The sequence below is a fragment of the Bufo bufo genome, chromosome 2 (assembly GCF_905171765.1).
Source record: "Bufo bufo chromosome 2, aBufBuf1.1, whole genome shotgun sequence".
Classification (NCBI taxonomy): domain Eukaryota; kingdom Metazoa; phylum Chordata; class Amphibia; order Anura; family Bufonidae; genus Bufo; species Bufo bufo.
Genome location: NC_053390.1, coordinates 568713580 through 568725665, shown reverse-complemented (window position 1 = coordinate 568725665; position 12086 = coordinate 568713580). Strand labels below are relative to the sequence as shown.

General features: G+C 43.0%; 1 long non-coding RNA gene across 1 annotated transcript; it reads left to right on the top strand.

The window, feature by feature from the left end:
- The first annotated feature begins 5043 nt into the window (after positions 1 to 5043).
- LOC120991690 lies at positions 5044 to 6685 on the top strand. Its single transcript, XR_005776764.1, has 3 exons — positions 5044 to 5055; positions 5988 to 5989; positions 6549 to 6685. It is a non-coding gene; the product is annotated as an uncharacterized LOC120991690 (long non-coding RNA).
- The last annotated feature ends 5401 nt before the right edge of the window (positions 6686 to 12086 follow it).

Sequence of the window (12086 nt, the reverse complement as noted above, 5' to 3'; positions counted from 1 at the left end):
ATACGATCAGGTATGATGTTGTATCGATCAGGTAGTGTAAGGGTTACGCCCGCTTCACAGACATTGACAGACCAAACTCCCCTTTTAATGCACCGCAAACAACCGCAAACAGTCCATTTGCCCAACCACAAACTTCCCATTTGCACAAGGTTGGATACCAAGCTAGCCATGTCCCGTTGATGTCATTGAAGGTTTCTTCCTCCACCCAGCCACGTACAACACCAAGGAGAGATGGTTAAAAAAACGCTGGCTCCCTCCCCTTTGTTTGAATCCACGCCACGGTCACTGCGTCTACGCCGTGCAATTTACTGTCACACCGGTGAGTGGTATTTTCTGTAGTACTATTCTCATCAGTTTAATCCCTGTTACGTCCCATATCAGGGTGGGATTGCCTTTTGTGAAAAAAAATTTAGGCCGGGTACCTTTGACTGCCTTCACAGTGACAGACCAAACTCTGATACACCAAACTGAATTGATTTTAGGAACCGGGAGATGGAAAAAGCAGCTTGGTTGTTCCTCTTACTCCCAAGTTGGGGCACTGCGCGTGCACGGAGCAATGTGCTGTGACACCCTATGTGAGTGGTGTCTTAACTAGTACTATTCCTATCAGTTTAATCCCTGTTACGTCCCCTATCCGGGGACATGTGTCGAATTGATTAACCATTAACGAATTAACGAACCATTACGACATCCTGGAATAATTTAGTTCTGAGCTTTGTACTTGCTTTGTATTGGAATTTTTTATTTTTTTATTTTATGCATTAAAAACCCACCCATACAACTTAAAAAAATAAAATAAAAAAAATTATGTTTTTTCTATGAAAAATTATCCAGCCGATCGCTTTTGGTCTGATCATAATGAATCAACGGCCTTATCATCTGGTGTGTGGCAGCATTGCCAACACACTCATAGAGGTGATGATCGCTTTATTGTGATACGCAAGCCCCTCCACCACAAGAAGGTAACGATCACGAAGCGGAATTGACACTTGCATGTGCCTTTTTTTTGTTTTTTGTTTTTTCAACCACAGTGCAGCACCAGAGGCCAGAAAAATTAGGCATGTACACATGCCTGAAAAATAATGTTATTGTTGCAGCCACTGTTGTAGCAGCGACCGGAAAAATTGATGTTTTCAAGGCAGAAAGGTGACTAAAACATTGCGGCTTGAACCCTAGTTGGTGGCGGAGAATTTACGAAAGTCATCCGGTATGCAGACATTAAATACAGCAGCGTGGGGCCCATTTTGAGGCCAAGGCATGTCATCAGGCCTTTTGTTAGTCAAACGTATTCCCCACTGTCAGTCCCTTCGGGATCCATGCCTCATTCATCTTAATGAAGGTGAGATAATCAACACTTTTTTGACCGAGGCGACTTCTTTTGTCAGTGACAATGCCTCCTGCTGCACTGAAGGTCCTTTCTGACAGGACACTTGAAGCGGGGCAGGCCAGAAGTTCTATCGCAATAGCGACTGGGATACTGGGATAGCTCAGGCCACAGGTCAAGCCTGCACACCCAGTAGTCAAGGGGTTCATCGCTCCTCAGAGTGTCTATATCTGCAGTTAAGGCGAGGTAGTCTGCTACCTGTCGGTAAAGTCGTTCTCTAAGGCTGGATCCCGAAGGGCTGTGGCGATGTGTAGGACAGAAAAAGCTCTGCATGTCCTCCATCAACAACACATCTGTAAAGCGTCCTGTCCTTGACGCCGTGGTAGGAGGAGGATTACTTTCACCTCTTCCCCTGTTAGATTCCCATTGTGCTGTGACATCCCCCTTATAAGCTGTGTAAAGCATATTTTTTAGTTTTGTTTTGAACTGCTGCCTCCTTTCTGACTTTCGGTAATTTGGTAACATTTCCGCCACTTTCTGATTATACCGGGGGTCTAATAGCGTGGCCACCCAGTACAGGTCGTTCTCCTTCATCCTTTTTATACGAGGGTCCCTCAACAGACATGACAGCATGAAAGACCCCATTTGCACAAGGTTGGATGCCGAGCTACTCATTTCCCGTTCCTCGTCCTCACTGATGTCATTGACGGTCTGTTCTTCACCCCAGCCAAGTACAACACCACGGGTCCCAGACAGGTGACAACAACGAGCACCCTGGGATGCCTGCTGTGGTTGGTCTTCCTCCTCCTCAAAGCCACATTCCTCCTCTGACTCCTCTTCCTCATACTCCTCTTGCAGAGTTGCCGCAGGTCCGGCAAGCGATGATGACAAGGCTGTTTCTGGTGGTGATGGTGACCACAACTCTTCCTCTTCCTCTTCACGCTCATCTACAGCCTGATCCAGCACTCTTCGCAGGGCATGCTCCAGGAAGAAAGCAAATGGGATGAGGTCGCTGATGGTGCCTTCGGTGCGACTGACTAGCTTTGTCACCTCCTCAAAAGGACGCATGAGCCTACAGGCATTGCGCATGAGCGTCCAGTAACGTGGCAAAAAAATTCCCAGCTCTGCAGAGGCTGTCCTAGCACCCCGGTCATACAAATACTCGTTGATGGCTTTTTCTTGTTGGAGCAGGCGTTTGAACATTAGGAGTGTTGAATTCCAACGTGTCGGGCTGTCGCAAATCAAGCGCCTCACTGGCATGTTGTTTCGGCGCTGAATGTCTGAAAAGTGCACCATGGCCGTGTAGGAACGCCTGAAATGGCCACACACCTTCCTGGCCTGCTTGAGGATGTCCTGTAAGCCTGGGTACTTAGACACAAAGCGTTGTACGATGAGATTCAACACATGTGCCATACACGGCACATGTGACAACTTGCCCAAATTCAATGCCGCCAACAAATTGCTTCCATTGTCACACACCCCTTTGCCGATCTCCAGTTGGTGCGGGGTCAGCCACTGATCCATCTGTGCGTTCAGGGCAGACAGGAGTGCTGGTCCGGTGTGGCTCTCTGCTTTCAGGCAAGTCAACCCCAAGACAGCGTGACACTGTCGTATCCGGGATGTGGAATAGCCCCTGGGGAGCTGGGGGGATTCAGTTGATGTTCAGCCAGACGCCTCAGCAGAAGAGGACTCAGCCGAGGAGGTTATGGAAGAGAATGTAGTAGGAGGAGTAGAAGAGGTGGCAGTAGGCCTGCCTGCAAGTCGTGGCGGTGTCACCAACTCCGCTGCAGAGCCACGCATTCCATGCTTGTCAGCCGTCAGCAGGTTGCCCCAATGCGCAGTGTAGGTGATATACCTGCCCTAACCGTGCTTTGCAGACCAGGTATCAGTGGTCAGATGGACCCTTGCCACAACACTGTATGCCAGAGATGCCATAACATCCTTTTCAATCACTGAGTAGAGGTTTGGGATTGCCTTTTTTGAAAAAAAAATTTGTCCGGGTACCTTCCACTGTGGTGTCCCAATAGCGACAAATTTTTTGAAGGCCTCAGACTCCACCAGCTGGTATGTTAAAAGCTGGCGGGCTAAGAGTGCCGTCAAGCCAGCTGTCAGACGCCGGGCAAGGGGGTGACTCTGTGACTTTGGCTTCCTACGCTCAAACATTTCCTTTACAGACACCTGACTGTGGGCAGAGGATATGGAACTGCTGAAGGTGAGAGGCGGAGTGGCGAGTGGTTGAGAGGGGACAAGGAGGACAGCAGTGGTTGACGTGGCTGAAGATGCTGGACCAGGAGGAGGATGGTGGCTTTGAGCTTGTGTGCTGCTTCTACTCGTCATCATGTGTTGATCCCATAGGAGTTTGTGATGTGCGATCATGTGCCTTCGCAAAGCAGTTGTACCTAGGTGGGTGTTGGATTTCCCACGACTCAGTTTCTTTTGGCACAGGTTGCAAATGACATCGCTGTTGTCAGAGGCAGACACACAAAAAAAAAGCCACACTGCTGAGCTTTGCAATGACGGCATTCTGGGGGTGGCAACAGCATGCGTTGATCAAAGTACTCAGTACACCCCTTAATAAATTATTTCAGGGATGAAATGACATCATCAGGCCTGCTGCACTGAGCCACTGATAGCACAGTAGGGTGCAAGCTCTGCTAATAGTAGATATGCCCCTTTAGTGCCTCCTTGAAATATATATAACCATTTAGTACCCTCTAACAGTAGATATGCCCCTTTAGTGCCTCCTCACAATAGATATACCTCCTTCAGTGCCCCCTCACAGTAGATATGCCTCCTTTATGTCCCCTTACACTAGATATGCCCCTTTAGCACCCCTTCACAGTAGATATGTCCCTTTAGTTCCCCTTCACAGTAGATATACTCCCTTAGTGCCCCCTCATAGTAGATACACCCCGCTAGCCCCCCACCTTTTGTCCTCCTCTCAATAGATATGCCCTTTAATGCCCTCTTACAGTAGATATGCTCCCTTAGTTCCTCCTAACAGTAGATATGCCCCTTACTGCCTCTCTTAGTAGATTCACCTTTAGTGCCCTCTCACAGGAGATATGCCCACTTAGTGCACCAATAGTGATGACCTTTTAATAAAATAAAAAAAACTCTACTTACCTAGCTCCCACTCTGCCGATGAATGGAGCACATCATCCTGGTGCTTGGGCTTCTCTCACTCAGCAGGCATGACCTTCTGTTGGGTTTTCGAGAACACTGGACAAAGAATGATGGAGTAGGGAGCTGCTGCTCCCTGCTTCACCATGGTATTCAACTGTATTTGTGTGCTCAGGATGCCCATACAGTTGGATAAGGGACATGCAGCGGTCCAGACAGCAGGCATCTGAGGTCCATATTCGGAGCACTGTCTGCCTGTTGAGTACCCGTGACATATGGGGTGTTTCTGTAAACTGCAGAAGCAAGGTAATACAAATTTAAGTTTGTTTTGCTGTTAACCCTTGCTGTGTTATAGGAAAAGATAGATTAACATAGAAAATCTGATAAAAAATAATTTGAACAATTTGAGGGTTGTAGTTTCTAAAATCTGATAATTTATGGGTGGTTTCAATAACATAAGCCCCTCAAAATCACTTTATAAATTAATTGATACTTAAAAAATGGTTTTGGAAATTTTCCTGAAAATTAAAAAAATTGCTTCTAAACTTCTATACCTTCTAACATCTTTAAAAAAATTTATGACATTTTCAAAATGATGCCAACATAAAGTAGACACATGGGGGATGTTGATTGATAACTATTTTATGAGGTATCACTATCCATCTTAAAAGCAGAGAGATTCAAATTCAGAAAATAGTGATTTTTTTTCACATTTTCTGTAAATTGTAACTTTTTTTTATAAATAAAGGGACAAAAAAAATATTGACCCCAAATTACCATAACATGAAGTACAATGTGTGATGAGAAAACAATCTAAGAATCGGTAAGATATGTAAAAGCAATTTAGAGTTATTACCACATACATTTAAACATGTCAGATTTGCAAAAATAGGCCTGGGCAGAAAGGCAAAAACTAGTCTGGGGTAGAAGGGGTTAAATACACTACTTTGTGTAGCAGTTATTGTACTGTTCCCATATTTATTACATTTTTCATATACAAGCAAAAATAATTGTTATACTAAATAGTAAGAATCTTGCAAGTTTCAGAGATTGCCAGTTTGCCACCACTAAACATTTTAAGCTTTTAACTAAAAAAGACATTTGCTCAATTGAGATGGGTGGCACAGAAATATTTCATTGTGGGCTAAGTGAGTAGAAAAACAAAGAAGCCGTTCTGCTTAATTTGAGCTGATTTTATAAGTGTGTGTTGGCATTATGAAATTGTTTAGAATAATAACACTAATGCATCTGCTCATTCTTTGTGCAGTTACCGAGACTAGATTGCTTGACACACAGCTCTGTAATAACCTCCATCTGCTGTGCACTGTCTGTCATTTCTGGATCTATAACATATTGTGACAGAGTCTTCATTTACCTAAACTTATCTTGGCAACTTGTACTTCATTAAATCGAATTCTGCAAGCATCAGTTAAAGCTTTCTTATCTGGCCGTGCATAGCTAAGCTTCATAAATCATTCTTTCATTTTTTGCAGCTTTTCTAAAGCTAGCATAGGGTTCAGAATGCTGAGCCACAGAATAGAAGTAGCTATGTGTTTATTGAACAGTTCTACGTATACACATATTAGAATAATCTTGCATTAAATTATCTTTTGACACCTTGTCATTCTTAGGTTAAAAATGCAGGACTACAAATTTGTTTTAAATAACTTTATAGTTGTGGGGGCTCAGTTTTTTTTTTTTCTGATACAGAGCTGTACAGTAATGCTCCTGTTAAAGATGACCAACCTTTAGCCTCCACTAGAGAGAGATTAGGCGCTAACTGCATACAGTTATTTCTAATCAGATCAATGTATAAATAATATGCAGTAGGCTGCTAAACTCCCTCTAGAAAGACATTTGTAGCCTTCTATTATAATAACAAATCTCCAACTACTATAAAAGATATATAAAAAAAACAGTGAATATCTTATGCAACATAGGTCAAATCATAAAGTAGATTTCTTAGAGTACTTATAGGTTCTTATATATGTGAATCAATGCATCAGCTATATATACGGTATATATATATAAACAAAAAAAGTCAAAGAGCAGCACACAAACAAATTGGCGGTGCAATACCTTGAAAAGACCAAGGACCAAGTGTCACGAACTATGGATCCGATCGGTCCGGATCCCACAGCTGTGACTTAGTGGTCGGTGACGGAGTCTGCGCACACACAGAGACCTCACGTGACCGGGGTATTACCATTCGGCTAACACCCCCCCACTACACTTCGGTAACTGCCACCACGTGGGTTCCCGGTCCACGAGCCGACTATCCGGGTCATTCACTATCACACAGATCAGTGGATGAACCGGATATCACTTACTGACCAACCGCAGTCAATCACCCCCAGCTACAATTCCTAAATGCAATTTAACTAACTACCTGGTAACGTCTCTTCAAAGGCAAGGTACGTTGTTCAGCAGCTTAGAATATGGAAGACTTGGCCACTTAGATTTTATAATCTTTAATAAGAGGTAAAAAGCAGTGCATACAAATCTAATGAAAATGACTATAAATCTACAGAATAATAATAACAATATAAATAATCACGACAGTTCAAATGAAAGGGAAAAAGGTGAAAGAATACTTAGTTTCTCTGGAGGGTTTCAGATGGTCGTTCATATGTCCTTTTTGAATCCTTGCAAACCCCGTTCAGTATGTATCAGGGGAGACCCTCAAAGTTCTTCTGATACAGGGATATGCTGTCAATGTCCAATTAAGTGTCGGGTGATGTTCCATGGGTCTCTCTCCTCTGTCCTTGTGCACAGATTTTTATGAACTCTGCCATGGGCAGGAGACTTACTCCTGTCAGCCAATGGCAGCAGAGTGACTGTGAAGCCTAGGGATTGGCCTCCAAGTGTTTTATGACCCCATCAAAGTTCAGTTCCTACAATGAGGATTATACTTAAGCCCGTATCTCCCTGATACATCGGCATATTTTTATACAGAATACATATTTGCGATCCTTATTTATTTACATACAGAATGAGACCACACACGGTAATGCTGGGACCTGTAGTTCTTCTACCACCCATAGGTGAGCTACAGAATCACATCCTCTGGTCATATTTGATACCCAATTAACCACAATACTCTGTAGAGCCTGGATCTGGTGTCAGAAAGGGCATAAGTTGATTCATAAATGAAATATGAAAGTGGACTGGTTTTATGCCCAGAGCTAATTAAGGGCTATTAGCTCTCCTCAAACCAGACCTGGAAATTAATGACGTCACGCTCCAGCCAGGCTTGACAGCGAGCTGATCTTTATCTTATAGGACAGGATGAGCTGGGCCTGGTATAGCCTTTATGACCTTTTATAGCCGGCCTCACAGAGTAGCGGTAATAAAAGTGTCCATCTATATCATACTTGACCCAGGCTTCAGGAAGATGAGAGTTCACTGTTCTTTTACATAGGCCATAAGCATACAAAATGGCTACCCAGAGGAATTATGTATGTATGCCGGCACACCAAGGTCTTGCTGAATCTTGCTTATGGATGCTGCCACTTCAGCCATGTGCTGGGGTGGTGGCGCTATATAGACAAAAAAAAAATTGGTATGGGTGGGCGCCGGAGAGGACCTCATGGTGTTCCATTCTTTTCTCAATGAGATTGACCCTAGTGTTATGTTCACCTTGACACATTCTGAGGATAAGTTACAATTTCTTGACACAGAGGTTTCCATACATGGTCATGTTTGTGAAACCTACAGATAAGAATACACTGTTAAGGTATGAAAGCCATCATCCACAACCCATGATAAAGTCTCTTCCGTTCAGTAAAATGCTATGAGTAACTAGGATAGTACGAGCTGGTTCAACCAGAGATAAGAGATTGTCTGAAATGGCAGCGAAATTTCGCTCCAGAGGATATCCGAAGGGTTTGATTTCTGAGAGTATAAGTAAAGTCAAAGAAAGAGTGATAAATGAAGGCCCAATAGTACCTGAAACTTCTCCTAGGATCCCATTTATTACAGACTATAGTGTTAATAGTCTACAAGTTTCATCTATTGTCAGGAAACACTGAAAAATGTTGACCAGTGGTTTTGACAATATAGATGAGTTCAAGTCCCGTCCACTTTGCTCTTTTCGCAGAAGCCGTAATTTAGGTGATAAACTAGTAAAGTCAGATGTTGGGTCGTCCAGGGTAAGTTGTATTACCTATTGTGGCTTTACCCATAAGGGTTGCTATTCGTGTCACAATTGTGTCAATTGCCCCCTTATGATACGGGGAGAGTCCTTCTTGAATCCTGTATCTGGTAAGAAAATTAGAATTCAACAGTATTTGAAGTGTGATTTGACTTTTGTAATATATTTGCTATCATGCCCGTGTAATCTATGGTACGTTGGGGAAACTACATGGGATGTTAAAACACGTCTAAACCAGCATAGATACTTGAATAGGAAACAGAAATTGGACTTACCTGTGTCTAAACACTTTAAGGATGCAGGACACACTTAGCGTGATTTAAGATTCAGAATATTAGAACAAGTATCAATGTCCAGAAGGGGTGGTGATAGGATTATGCGATTGAAAAGGAGAGTCCTATATTGGATTTTTAAGTTACAGACTCTTAAACCCAGAGGTCTTAATGTTGAATTTAAGGTAATATGAACATCTCCCCCCTCTTTTGAATCCTTTCCACCAATCTCTTGTAAGGTTTCTTCATGTACAACATTACGATTTATTCAAGTCTTTTTAATAGTTTTTTTCTGTTTTTATACAGATGAATAAACCAATGTTGATACTAGTGGATTGCCTCCTTGGAAGCCACAAGACAGCAGGACCAGACAGGCAGATGCGGATAAATGTATTTTTTGCTTTTTATGTGGGATTCCTCCCGCGTGTGGTTTTGTTTCACCAGCTGCCCAGGGTGATATGGTATAAATGTAATGGGATGTGGGATGCCATAATCAGGAATAGACCCTATTTATCATAAAGTGAGGTCACAGAGGTTTGGTTGCCTTGGATTTAAATATATAGCCTTTTGAGGATGGACAGTATTTTCAAACATTGGGCAGAGTGATCCAGGAGTGGGACGGAGATGCATTGTCACGTTACAGTGACATTAGCATCCACTGATCCCAATAGGGTGCAGTGTCCCCAGCAGGGTGACCCCTGGGGGTGACTCTGTGCCCCCTGGCTGTGAATCTTGGCCTTGAGTGGATTGGTGAGTGTACCTGTCATGGTCACGTTCATGCACACACAGGGGGAAAGGATAGTGACCACTGCGCTCCACCCTCACCCCTGTCCCTGCCTACTTGCCTCATAAGTCCTGATGACAGGGGACAACTGGACGGCAGTCCATAGCTTATAATACGTGCTGGGAGGACAGACAAGACAAACAATGGATAGTGAACAGACCGAGTCAATACCAAGAGAGCGACGAAGTACAAATGGAGAAAGCAGCAAATAGTCAGGAGAAGCCGAGGTCAATTTCAAGGAGAGTAAAAAGTACCAGAGGAATGAACAAGAACAGGTCAGGTCATAAGCCGAAGGTCAAGCCAAGAGGTCACTTCAGGAACTTAGGAGCAAGCGGTAGCGGGTCAAAAACAGGCACGGGTCAAAATCGAAATAACACAGGGTACACAGTCACAACTAGCCTTGGACAATAAATCACAGGCAACCTGTGGCTAGCAGGTTGCCTGTTTATATAGTGAAGAGCAAAGGTCATGTGACGTGACCAGCGCCACATGACCACCCCACTGTGTGTAGCCGAGCGCCGAGTGGCCAGCTCGGCGCTCAGCACCCTTGAGTATAACTATGGGAACGGGGGACGCCGGCCGCACAGAGAGGAAGCTTGCGGCCGGGCGCGCTCCGCCCCCCGTTACCCCGGCAACCAAGACCTGCTGGGACAGGTAAATATATCACACTCAATTACGTTACATTTTTTCTACCACTATACCAGGTGTCCACTCACGATCCATCCACCCCGGCAGGGTCTTATGGGGACCTTAGACCAGGGTGAGGTTCCGTACGAGGCCACCCTTTGTGGGGCACGGATCCCGTGTTAGGAAATTAGGGTCCTAACAGGTCAAGTAGGGTGCAACAGGGGCAGTTTACCTCCCTGAGGCTCTCCGTACCAAATGACCGACTACCCGAAGACCCCCTCCCCCAATAAGGACACCGGACTCAGAATTTATGATCTTGAAAAGACCGTCCTTTCCAGCGGCATCCTGTGCTTGGTGAATAGCGCTGCCTTTGAATTTATACCGGTAAGACCTTTCCTTGTTACCTTACCCACATAAGGCACCGTCATAGTCCTTATACTGGTCCACGGGACTCTAACGTCGAGTCTCCACCTTTACGTGTGTCCCCATTAAACTCCTGGGGTCCACATATCTAAGGTTTTGCATTTATCGTCTTTTTAGGTGTTTAGTCAGACCCAATATCCTTTAACAAGGGTCTGCACCATTCTCCCTTGGAGGGACAACTCTCCCTTTTTCACACTTGAAAATAAATAAACAGTTTTTCAGTATTGTAGTTGGAGTGCTGTGATCTCTTCTTGAAATTTTTGCGTTTGCACAATATGAAAAGAAATCATGGCATCCAATGTTTTATACTTTGTAGGCACTGATCTAAAAAAGCAATGGGAATTTTGGAAAAATTAAATATTTTGTTTTTGCTTTCATATAAAACTCATACGGAACACACATAGAAAAAACTGAACTTACACAAGTACATTGCATTTCACACATGGATTAAATTATACATACATACAGAGAATCATGGAAAGCCATATTTTTTCATGTGTTTAAGGACTAAGTTTAAATAGTTCCAAATACCGTAGTTCCAAGTCATTTAAAGAATTTCATTTCTTTTTCTGTTGGGTTAGATTCCATTTCCATAAAAATATGTTAGCATGCAGTGTCCTATCACACTGAATTATTGTAAAGAGAGAAAAAATATGAAAAGCAGTTGTCTCTAAAATACTGACAGAAAATTGTGACAGGAATTCCTGAGATATGAAATAGCTTGGATAATTCTGTTTTTGTATTAAATATTAAAAACAGCTTCAACTTTTCATCTTTTAATCTGTGAAATTTTGGGTTTGAACAGTGTTTATTTATGTAGTGATCACACAAAGACAAATGCCACATGAAACAAACAGTGATGGGATCTTGAAAAAACAGTTGTCACCTTCTTACCCTATTTATGTATATTTTATTTGGCTGGCTAATATGACATCATTAGAAGTGTTTGATGTTATTATCTGCTATGACTACTAAACTACTAACTTTTGTGATATAAGTGCAAGATAAGTTTATGACAACCTTTGCAGCACATATTCACTGATCAGCCATTGCAGTAAAATTACTTTCTTAATATTTTGTATGTCCCCTTTGTGCCACCAAGCTAGCTCTGACCTGTCAAGGCTTGGACTTTATAAGACCTCTGAAGATGTCCTGTAGTGGCACTAAGACATTAAAAGAAATATATTATTAGAAAATGACCTATTGTTTAAATCTCATTTTTATGTTTAATTTATTTTTAAATAGTTTTTAATGCTATGAACACTCATTAGCGATTATCTGTTGGATTCTTGGCCCGTGTAAAGGACCCTTTACTGCAGTTACCTGCTTATCTATACACGGAGGTAGTTTTAGAATGACAAATAAGACAGGATCCACCAC